We start from the raw sequence: 12,052 nt of genomic DNA on the forward strand, positions 1-12,052 counted from the left end.
CAAAAGTGGAGCTTTCCGAGCTTCAGTGGGGTTCGGGGCTGTGGCCCCGACACAATGGCCCTACTGCACCATATGGGTCAGGGAGAGCTCTGCCTGGGAGCAGGGGGAATGGGATGGGGGTAGACCAAGGAAAGCAGGGAGGGGAATGGGTGTGAGGGAAATAGCTCTTGCCCCAGAGGAAGGAATTGTGGGGGCAGAGGGAAGGACCCTGCTCCACAGAGACGGGGGAGAGTTTATGTGAGTATCAGGGGGCTCCATTTCCTCTTCCACTAGCTGCCCATTTCCAGTAAGCCAGAGCAGGACCTGCAGCGGGGAGCGGGAGCTGCTGGTGGTCTCAGAGGCACAGCCCCTGCAGTGCCTCCGGCACCTGGCGCAAGTGCCGAATGATGTGGAGCTCGCGCTTCACATTGGCCGTAATGGCCTCCTGCTGCAAGGGAACGAGAACTTGTCAGAGACTCAGATGCCCTCAAGGAATCAGGGGATTAAGGGCACCTGGAACCAGCAGCATTTCCACCCAGTCCCTGCCACCTCTGAGGGATGGATTCACCCTCCTGATCCCCAGAATGGAGTCTTGTGTCCTTTCTAGTGACCTCCAGTGCCAATTCCCCTCCTTGTAGGGTGAGCGCCTGCCACCTCCCCCTCAGTGCCCCTGACAGCTGTTCCACCTCCAATCCACAGCTCAACTTCTCAGACCCCTCTCCTCTGCCCCCACCCAGGGAGGGGGCTCTAGCAGGGGGCGCAGGAGGGATTCTGGCAGCAGTGAAGTGGGATGTGAGGAGGCTGAGAGTCCCCAAGTCATCCCAGCCACTAATGCTGACGCCGCAGGATGGCAGGCCTGGTGAATGGGCAGATCAGTGGCCCCTGCTGACTGAATCCTCCCGTTCTCTCTAGAGCGGGTCCAGCCCTGCCAGCAACAGGACAAGCTTCCCCCGCCCATGTGCCTCAGTCCTGCCTGGTCAGTCGCCATCCCCAGTGAGTCCTTGTCCTCCCAGGCTGCCAGTGATGGGAGCAACTCTGGGTGGTGGCTCGGATGACACGGACACTAGGCCACTGGGACCTGGGTGCGGCCCTGTGGGACAGGAGAGGCTTGCAGAGGGCACTTAGGGGACTCTTCTGCCCTTCCCAAGAGCGATAGCACCATGTCCTAAGAACATAGGTCCACGATGAGGTGACGCTTGTCATTAATTAGCCTGGCTAAAGAGCTGGGTTGGAGCCGCTCCGGGGACAAGCTCTCTCCCTCCTGCTCATGGAGGTGAATTCATCTCCCTCTCATTCCCCACCAGGCTCCTTGCTGCCAGGCCAGCGAATGGTGTTAGGATGGGAACGAGGCCTGGGCCCCACCCCAATCTCCCGAGTCTAATCCCGCTGTTTACCTTGTCCCCCATCAGCTGCTGGGCTTCCCCCAGGAGGGAGAAGGCCAGGACCAGCCCAGCCTGGCTGACACGCAGCAGGGGGTCATGGATGGCCAGCACCGCCGTCCAGAGGAACAATCTTCTCTGCCCCTCCGAGAAGAATTTTCCGAAGACCTAAAATAGACAGGGCGTGAGGCATTAGCAGATTGCCCAGAGCCAGCCTCCAAATCCTGGGGCTAGAACAGCATCTCCGTCTAGTGGCCCCAGGAGGTAGCCACTGCAGGGGACCCAGCCACCCCCCCACTCCCTGAGCTGTCTCATGCCCTGGCAGAGTGTCCTTACCTCCCCCACCCGGGCTGTGTTCCTGCAGCCCAGGAGCCTGCTGTCCTGGTGCCAGTCCCAGCACCACAGGTCTTCGGCCTCATGGATGGTCAGCCCTAGGAAAGAGACACACACACGTTTGTCATTCTGGTTGCGGTGCGTGTGTCCTTCCAATCCCTTTGGTGGCTGCACAGTGGGCAGAGGCCTCGCTGCGTGCTTGGCCCAACAGGATTGCAGGGGCCGGTGTAGAACAGAGAAAGAGAGAGAGAGAGACTCATCCTCCAGCCGGGGTCAGTCTGAGAGAAATTGGCTGGGGTCCCAGGCTCACTCTTCTAGCGGATGCCATTTCCCCGCTGGGTTCCTTACCCCTCTGGTGCAGCAGCAGCTGGTAGAGCCGGTAAACACGCTCCCTGGCCTGCCGGCTGATGTCCTTGGCTGGGTGACCGATGGACAGAGCCAGCTGTGCCCCACGGTGACCCATCCTGGGGAATTCTGCTGAGTTCTAATGGAAGGGAGAGGGAGAGGGGACTCCATCAGCATTTTCCTGTCAGCTCCCAGGCCCCGCTGGGTCAGGACTCTCCTTCCCCCTCAGCCCCTCTGCAGGAGATGCTAGAGGATAGGAGCTAGAGTTAGACCCTTAATGTCCTCTGCCCCCAAGGGAGCCTGGAGCACAGGGATGTGGGCAGGGCCCTTCATGAGGACTTGCTTCCCCAGCTGCTCCAGGGTGACAGGAAAGCATGAACCTGGAGCACGGTCCCCTTGAAAGCCCAGAGTCACCACTTAACCAGGACAAGAAGAACTTGACTCAAGCCTCCCCAAGAGGAACACTCCTAACCCACAGCCCCTGCAGCTGCAGATCCTACAGCCAGTTGGAGCCAACCCACCCACACCTGGAGTCAGAAAGCCGGGGTCAGAGGCCACTTACGTCAAACTCAGGGAGGGTGATGGTGAATCTGAGTAGGGCCGTGCTGCTCCTAATGGCCCTGCCTCTCTCTTGCCACACCCTGGACACGATCCAGTAGTTAATGTGCTGTGGGGAAAGGAAGAAGCTCAGGATCAATGGGCAGGTGCATGTCTTGTGCAAATGGGACCCTCCCCCCATCCCCAGGGGGCTGAGACATTGTGTGCAGGGTGGAATATCTGAGTCATTGATCGCAGAGCTTTAGAAGGGGAATGTTGTCCCCAGGACGATGCTTGTATCCTGCAGGTCACAACTTGTCATTGTCTCTAGACTGGAACAAAGGTCGGTGTCGGGGCTGGTCCCATCCTCCCTGAACTCCTGATTCCTGAACAGCTCACCAGGAAGGAGACAGACCCCTCACCCATCCCTGGCTGTCAAGTCCTTGACTGGAGGAAGGGACTGAGTGGGAGCACAATCCTCCCAGGAATCTCAGGGCCCGTCGCAGAGAAGGGCTGATTCTCTGGGGTCCTCCTGTTTGTCTAGGAAGGAGCCTGTGACTCTTCTCTGAGGACCATCTTCTGGATCTCACAGGAAGGGTTCAGACTCCCAAAGCCAGCCAGGGGCCCTGTGGTTAGTGCTCAACAGAACCAGGCAGAGCTCTGGCTTCAAGTCCCAGTTTCTTCCTCTGTCCTTCAAGGAGGAAGGGCCTGACACTGCATTGCACTGACTGCCCTGACCAAGGACAACCCACTGGGGGCCCAGCTAGGAGGACAGACTGGAAAATGGATAAAAGAGTGAAGGTAAAATTGCCCCCACCCTTTTCATCAGACTCACCTCCAAGATGTAGTGGAGCTGGTCGGTGTCTGGGGACTCTGCCAGCAGGTTCCCCAGCATGGCATCCAGGAGGTCTGACAAGACCCTATGCAGATCCTGCAAAGCAAGGTAGAGCCATGGGTCAGAGTTAGGGAAACTGGGGCTACACCTGCCACAGGATGGGACGAGAGGTCTCTGGGAACCACTGGTGAGACCCTCAAACACATATCCTGGCCTGTCTCATTCACATCGCACTGCAGGCAATTAGCAAGGATTCATGACAGGATGACAGCTGGCTCTTCAATCCATGCATGAGCTAGCATGATTTAGCATGATCTACCTGGACTTGGGTGGTGTCCTTCTCGGTGCCCAGGGTGAAGACGGCATGCAGGGCAGCTCAAAGGAGGTGGGTCTCCAGATCTGGCTCCAGGGCAGGTGTCATGGTGCTGGCAAGAGAGAGGAGCCAGTATTAGACTGTGTAGTGCGGGGGTGGGACTGGCACCAACACGCACGTGAAACTGCAGGGAAATAGGCACAGGCTGGCGAGAATGGAAACTGAGGCACCGAGCCAGGGAATGACAAGGCCAAGGTTTCCCAGACAGTGGCAGAGCAAAAATGGCCCATGCTGCCCCTCCTGTATCTGATCCGGGGAGTGAGCTTCTTCCCAAAGCCATTGCACTCTTACTGGAGTAAAAAGAACACCGCAGCCGGGAGAGAGAAAACCTTCCCACCACCTCTGCCAGAGAAGCCACCATTGGGAGGTGACCTGGGAGTGGGAGGGGCAGTGACTCCCAGCCCTGGGCCTGAGCAGCACCGGGGTTAGGGGAACCGGGCGGGAGGGTCTCGGTACCTGAGGTTGCCCACAGCAATCAGGGAGTTAGCGAGGAAGGCGCTGGGTGGAGAGCTATCAGGAAGCTCCTCAATGAGCTCTTGTGAGACCCGAAGGACACAAAGGAGCGTGTGAGATTAGGGCTCACTGACACTTTCCAGCAAGGAGATTACCCAGCCAGCGTCCCACACAGCCAGCAGGATCTCCCCACCTGCCTCCCGCTCCTCCGATTCCTGCCTGCTATGACCAATCTCCGAATTTCTCCCATCCCTTCTCCCCAGTCTTCAGCCCCAGCAATCCCTGCCCTCCAGCACCAGCTATCCCCCATCCATTGGCCTGGGGAGACCCCTGCCCCTCCCATGTCTCTGTCCTCCCTCCAGCTGCCGGATGCCGTGTCTCGCTCACCACAATCCTCTCCACCACAGCCACCTTGCAGGAGTGCGGCTCCAGTGCGTCCTGCCCTCTCTGCTGTGCAGCGAGACACACGGGGTGGATGGCGGGCAGGAACCTGAGCTGCTGGGCCTCATCCTGCACCCACCAGGAGTTGGGGTAGGGGAGAGATAGCCAATTAGCCAGGGACCTCCCTGCCCCACCCACACCAGCTGCAGGACTCAGGCCTGAATGGGGGATAGTGGGGACCCGCCCACTGTCCAAATCACCCATGATTCCTACACAAGCAGGGTCAGGAACTGGGACAGTGCCTGTGGGAGGACGAGACCCTGGCTGGTGTGTGACAAACACCCCCATCTTGGGTGTCCCAGATCATGGAGGAGAAAGGTCCCCATTAGGGCTGGTGGATCATCAGAGACAAGACCCTCTGCAGGGGTCAGGGTGCTGGGAAGGGGCAGGACAATCTCAGTTCCAGCACAGCTGGGGAAGCTTTGTACCGTTTCTCTCCCCTGGAGCTGCTCTCGGATGTTACTAAGAGCAGCCTCCTCTGTGGTCACGTCCACCCATTCCTGCTCTGAGTCCCTGGGGGTCCCTGCACCAGGGAGAGAAGGGGACAGGGTGACACCTGCAGTCACTCAGGGAAAGGACAAGGGCATGGTGAGGCAATCTGCCCCCTTCCCACCTCCGGACCCAGGGCAGATCGGGGCCCACACTCCCCCCTCTCAGTGATGCTTTCAGCCCCCAACTCCTTCAGGAGCCCATAGCAAAGAGACACCCTCACCCTGTCCTGGACCCCCGGGAGGTGCCTTCCCCCACACCCCCAACTGGAGAACCAAGGACCTAAGTGGCAGCATCTAGTGTCAGTGAGGTTCATGTGGCTCAGGCCAGACACCTGGGCTGGGGACCTGCCCCCGTAACACTGGTCGAGTGCCTGGGCCCAAGGTGTTCACAGCCCCCTCCTCACCCCTCCCTGAGCCCAGCCTGGCTCCTCAAATGGAACAAAGCAGCGGCGCCCATCAGCCTCACTGCTGCTCGAGTCCCAGGCGCTGCTGCTGTCCCATAGGGAGCGGCCCGAGCTGCTGGTTCTGGGGCGGGGATCCTCCACCTCCTGCCCTGGGGAGGCTGGAAGGTCCTTGGTGCCCGGGCAGGGCGATGACTCCTGCTGGGAATCAGGGCTGGGCTCCTGGGGCCGGTGCTTCCCACACAACAAGCCTGCACCGGGAGCGGGTTTCCTCTGCCAGAAGGCTGGGCACTTTCACCTCCTGGCCCAGCTGGGAGCTCCTTCCCCGCCAGCAGGGATGGAGGGGCTGCTCTGCTCCTGGGGAAGACGGCAGCTGCTTCCCTCAGGCTCCTGGGCCACCTGCAGAGCCTTCTTCCTCAACACCCCCAGGAGCCTGGCCGACCTGGACCCGAGCGGGGAGCAGGCGTGAGTCTGGGCTCAAGGCAGCCTCTCACTAGCCAGCCTGTTTGGTCCCTCCCCATCCCTGCCCCAGCCAGAGCAGCTCCTTCTCCCCGCACAGGGGTGCAGGGAGTGCAATCCACACACACTGAAGTCCGGACTTCTCCTGGGAAGCCATTCCCCACATCAAAGTCCCTAGGCATAGCAAGCCCTCGGCCCCCTCGGTTCCCATTGATTTCCATGCTCAGCAGCTCACATGGTCTGGCCCAGCTCAGAGACTCTCAGCCTGGGGAACAGTCTCCCACAAGGGAAGGGCTGGGAGCCCCATTGCTGGGACATTGCCAAACACACTGGACACGGCTCTGGAGAAGCCCCTTCCCGGTCTGACAGTGAGGGGCTCCTGGGGGCGGTTTGCAAATCCAATCTCCTTTGGGAGAGATTCTCTCCCCCTCTTTCTGCCTCTCCCCAGGCAGTCAGGGGATGCCACAGAGGAACCCTAATGCCACTCACTTGCTCTAGGTGATGGAGCGATGGATGGAGGATGTTCAGGGTCGACGGCTGTCCCTCGCCCTCCTCCTCACTCGCCAAGCCCAAGGCAGGCTGCAGAGGGTGGTGACCTGAGGAGTTACCCTGCCCAGCCAGCAGGCAGGGTGATGACACTGGGCGATTGACTAGCTAGGAAAACAAGAGTCTGTCTTATAGCCAAGGGACGGAGACACTCAGCCAGCAGCAGGGGGTGCAGAACACCGCGCTAGGGCGGGGGTGACAGCGCCTCCCAGCTCCTGACATCCCGGCACTTTACACACCTTCCTGGAGCCTCCCACCACCCTGGGCTGTAGGGACTGTGACAACAACCCTACTGATGAGAAACAGGCCTGGGGAGGGGAAGCTCCTGGCTCAGTCACCCCATGTGCCAGAGCCAGGGATGGGACCCAGCAGTCCTTATTTCCAGGCCCCTTCACTAACCACAGCTGCACACTCCCTCCCACAGCCTGCAATTACAACCAGGCCCTCATGACCGGTCCCCCTGTCTTTGAGAGGGAGTGTGCTCTGCTGTAAAGACTAGACCGGGGACTGGGAGTCAGGACTCCTGGGTTTCATTGCTGGTTTTTCTATTGACCTGTGGGACTTTGGGCAAGTTGCTCCCCACTCTAGGGCTCTGTCCCCAGCAGTCAAATGGGGATTTCATACTTTCCCACTATTGGAAAGTGCTGGGAGAATCCCCCAGCAAAAGCTGGTCTGACAGTGCGAAGCAGCATCTGCCCATTACAGGTTGAAGCGCACTGCGCAGGAGGAGTGTTTGGCTCTGGGGTTTCCCTTCAGCCCAGTCTATAGAGAGGGGCCCAGCCATGGAGTTTGGTTCAAGAAGACCAAGTCTCCAATTAGTTAGGGGCATTCTGAATTCCAATCCTGTGCTCCAAAGTGCTTGGTGTCATCTGTACATTTTAGAACCATACTCTCCACTCCATTTTCCAAATCCTTCATGAAAATATTGAATAGTACCGGATCCTGGACTGATCCCTGCTGGACCCACTAGGTACATCCTCTCCGTTGGACAGCCAAACATGAAGCAGGACACTTGGAGTATGGGCTTTCAACCAGCTGTGCACCCACATTGTACTAATTGCATCTAGACCACATTTCCCTAGTTTGCGTGTGAGAATGTCCTGTGGGACTGTGCCAAAAGCCTTATTAACACCAAGATAGATCACATCTACTGTTTACCCACCTCCACTAGACCCGTAACCCTGTCAAAGAAGGAAATAGGATTGGTTTGGAATGATTTGTTCTTGACAAATCCATGCTTACTAGTCCTAAGAACCAAATTATCCTGTAGGTGCTGACAAACTGATTGTTTAATAATATGTTCCAGTGTCTTTCCAGGTATCATATATCTATGATATATGCTAGTATGGAAGTGAGGCTGGCTAGTCTGTAAGTCCCAGGGTTCTCTTTGTTCCCCTTTTAAAGATAGGGACTGTCTTGTTAATGGATGGGAAGATGTTCTTTTTGGGGGATCTCGGACGAGAACTGGGGCCCAGCACCTGGTTTGTTAAGGCCACAAAAATGGAGGCAGGAACCTCTTCTCTCCTCCTGGCAAAGAACCCCAGGTACCTAAAAGAGTGGGACTCACATCCCTGAATGGGTCTTAAAAAAGACAATGGTTAAAATTTGGCTCCGACCATTTCTGGTTTCCGCAGACTAGACATTTTAGCAAAATTTTAGAATTTCTTGGTGCTCAACACCATGAAACTCCCCTTTCTCCTTCACAAAGGGCTTTAACGCCCCTTATCTCACCCAGGCGCATGACTGCCCAGAGTTCGAGAATTGTCCCTCTTCCCATTGGACAGATGGGAAGCCTGAGGTACAAAGAAGGGACGTGACCTACCCAAGGGCCTACACAGCAAGAATCACTGGAGATCTTAGGGTTTGTCCTTTTTGAAAGAGAAGCCACCAGTCCTGACTCCTGTCCTAAGAGACAACAAAGCCCCCCCAGAGGCAGGGATAGAGCCCAGGAATCGAGATGGTGGGGAAATTTCATTTAAACCGTTTCTGTCAGAAAATCCCATTCAGACTAAACCATTTGTTTCTTGAAATCATAACAAGTGGGATGAAAATTCTCTGCAAAAATATTTTCTTGCAAAACAAAAGCATCTCCTGTTTGTCACCATGTGTTACATTGTCTCTTCGCACACAAAGAGGAGACACTTAGATCTTGAAAATTCGATAATGTGCTTCAGTCTGAGCCAAGTAGTTGCTGCTCTTAACAATTTCAAAATAATCAAATACAAATAAAATAGACTATTTCAGCTATTCTATTGTGTCATAATCTGATCTGAGTAAACCTGATAGGACACCTCATATTATGCATTTCTCCTAGTGACACTCTCCAATGGATCCCCATCCTCCACCCACCGGGAGGTAGGTAGGATCGGATTGTTAGCCCTACTTGAAAGAGGGAGAGCTAAGGCTGAGAAAGGAGAATTGACTTGTCTTAGGTCACACAGCCAGTCAGTGGCAGAGTTAGGAATAGGACCCATCGGATTTTGAATTTCATACATTGACTGACCTGAATAAAGTGCTCTCAGATGAGCTCCAGACCAACAACACTTCATAGTAATTATTCAGCAAGTATTTTCTGAGAACTGGAATGTTAGAGAGAATCATGAATTGCTCAGAGACAATTAATGCAGAGAATCAGCAAAATTCGTCAAACATATGACTGGTTATGACTTTTTCACTTGGTCTTAAAAGAGAACAGCAAAGACCTGAGTCTCCTCCCTGTCAATAACCCCCTGCTCAGCCAATCAGGTAGAGATTGAGGGGCGGGAGGCTGAGGGTTCTCACCAGAGAGCCCAAAGGATGGCCCAGGTCACCAGTGGGGATCACTGTCCGAGCACTGTTTCAGCCCCACATTTTTGGGTGGACCTCCCACAATGGGATCTGCAGAGCACCCCGGCCATACACACACATACACATACACATACACACACACACACACGTACCCCTCCTGGTGGTGGAAGGGGAACAGGGGAAAGGACAAAAGAAGTAAGAGATGAAGAGAAAGGAGGGAGGGATGGAGGAAAAGGTAAAACAAAAAGGAAAAACCCTAATGTCTCCCGTGATTCTAAGGGACAAAATCCCAGGTGGGGAATACAATTCTGCCTCCTTAAGCTAGTGTTTTCCGTGCCTAGAATTCAGCTGGCACCAGATGGATCAGACTGAACAGGTTCCAACCCTCTCGGAGGCTCTTACCTTCTAAACAGGGACGTCTGTTTTCTAGTAGAATCAGGCAAAGGAAAGGAGAAAACTCGAAAGAGGTTCCTCTTGGCGCTCACGTACCTGAACCCTGATCCTCTCCCAGTCCTCAAAGAGAGACCTCGAGAAGGAGACGTGCTGAAGCGAAGCCACGGGGGTCTCCGAGGTTTCCCTGGCCCCGCGCCCCTGTCCTGCCTGGCTGATGTCAGCATCTCCCTGTGAGGTCACCACCTCCCCACCACCTTGGACCAATAGGCTGAGGTCCTGCAAAAGGCCTTTGTGATGTCACTGCCACACCCACCCCTCCCCTGCAGTGCGAATGTCCTGCCGCCGGCCAGGCACTCTGGAGGTTCGAGCTACTCCCTGTGGATCACCCCGCTCAGTGAGTGTTCATTCTAGGAAGCAAGCCGGCTAGACAGTAAAACGTCAGACACTGCTCCCCATTCTCCACTCAGTTGTTCAGAAACTAGTAGACTTTCTGGCCAGAAGGGACCATTAGAGCATCTAATCTGACCCCCTGCATATCACAGGCCTTCTGTATACCACAATGGCTATTTCTGGGGCAAACACATTCCAGAAAGGCATCTAGTCTTCATTAAATGACATCAAGAGATGGAGAATCCACCACTGTCCTTGGTAGCTAGTTCCTGTGGTGAATCATCCTCGCTGTACCCCCAGGCAGCAGCCCTCCTGCCAGGAGCACAGCACCAGGAACTCGGGCAGAGCTCTGGGCTCTGGCTGCTCACACGTGCCCCAGCACCATCCAGGCTGGGTGCTCAGACCCCGCTGACACTTACTGGAGTTAACTCCGCAGTGAAATGTACCGTGACTTTTAAGACAATCAGGCTTGGGCTTGACACCAAACCAGGCCACTGTCCCCCCTAAAGGGCTGAGGGAGAGGCAGGGGAGCTGCCTCTCCTCCAGCAATCTGGGCGGGGGGGATTTACTGCAAAGTTAGCCACACCCATTCCGGTAGCACCCAGGGCTATGCAGAGCTAGCGAGGCAAACCAGAGGGGAGCCAGGAAAAGCAATAACCTGGAGGAAATAAGGAGAGTCAGCACCGTGGATCTCCTAGTTAGGGGGAGATTCCCACCAGCAGGGGGTGATGTGCAGAGACCCAATTCACACCAGAGTAGCAATGCTGGCAAGAGGGTACCCAACCCCCACCCAGCATGATGCCCACAGGTTCGCAGAGTGAGCCAGGGAGGGCGTGCTCCCCCAGCTCCGAAGGGTCAGAGAAGCGACAGCGGAGCACAGCAGAGGGAGAGAAAGAACAAATAGATCTGGAGCCGTGTCCGTCCTCCCAACAACCCTTCTAGTTCAGCACCTTAGATAACAGTGTGCACAGCAAGGACAGAGGTCGTGTGAACTTCCATGGAGCAGCTTTGAGGGGCTGGATGTGTTGTCCCTTCCCATGGCTTGCAGGGGAGGCAGGGGCAGGTGGAAGCCAGCTGGCTTGTTGCTGCAGAGTTCTCCCTTCGTTAACGCTACCCTGGGTTCTTTAAGCTTATGCAAGTTCAGAACCGCTCGGAGTGGCCCAGCTCTGTGGGCAGGCAGCGCTGTGTGGCTCAGATCATTAAGGGACCATGACAAATACACAAATACTCAGTATTAAGGTTACAAAACCCATCCCGGCACCTTGATTTAATGCATCCAGCTTTGCTGGAGGCATATGTAGGTCCAACAAACTCTCACAGGTCCATCCTAGCAGGTGCAAGGTCTCTTCTAAAACCGTGGATTCTTGGGAGCCACCTCCTCTTCACTGGCTCCAAAGTCCTGGGCAGGAGCCCCAAGGGCATCATCAGAACATTGCAAACATCTCAGTTACAGCTCTGAATGGAAAAGGGCTGAGCCAGGACAGCCAGCTGCTCACTTCAATGACCGCAGAGCTACCATCCTGGTCGGGGCATCCACTATTACTGTTAATAACTTCTTGGAGTTCAAGTAGCACCGCAAACCCCAACTGAGATCAGGGACCCATTGTGCTAGGTGCTGCACAAACACAGCATGAGAGGGTGTCCCTGCCCTAAAGAACTCACAGGTTAGACAGAGGGGAAGTGACTTGCCCAAGGTCACACAACAAATCAGTAGCAGAGCTAGGAATTGAGTCCAGGTCTCTCCTGAGTCCTAGCCCAGTGCCTTATCCCCTGAACCACACTTTCTCCTAGGATGCAATGAGCACAACTAAAGCTATTGCTCAGGACATGAGCAGCAAGCCAAAGCAAGGATGCAGGTAAAGACGAAGGGTCGGTCTACACTGGGAACTTACATCGGCGATTCACACCCC

The sequence above is a fragment of the Chelonia mydas genome, chromosome 16 (assembly GCF_015237465.2).
Source record: "Chelonia mydas isolate rCheMyd1 chromosome 16, rCheMyd1.pri.v2, whole genome shotgun sequence".
In the NCBI taxonomy this organism is placed as follows: domain Eukaryota; kingdom Metazoa; phylum Chordata; order Testudines; family Cheloniidae; genus Chelonia; species Chelonia mydas.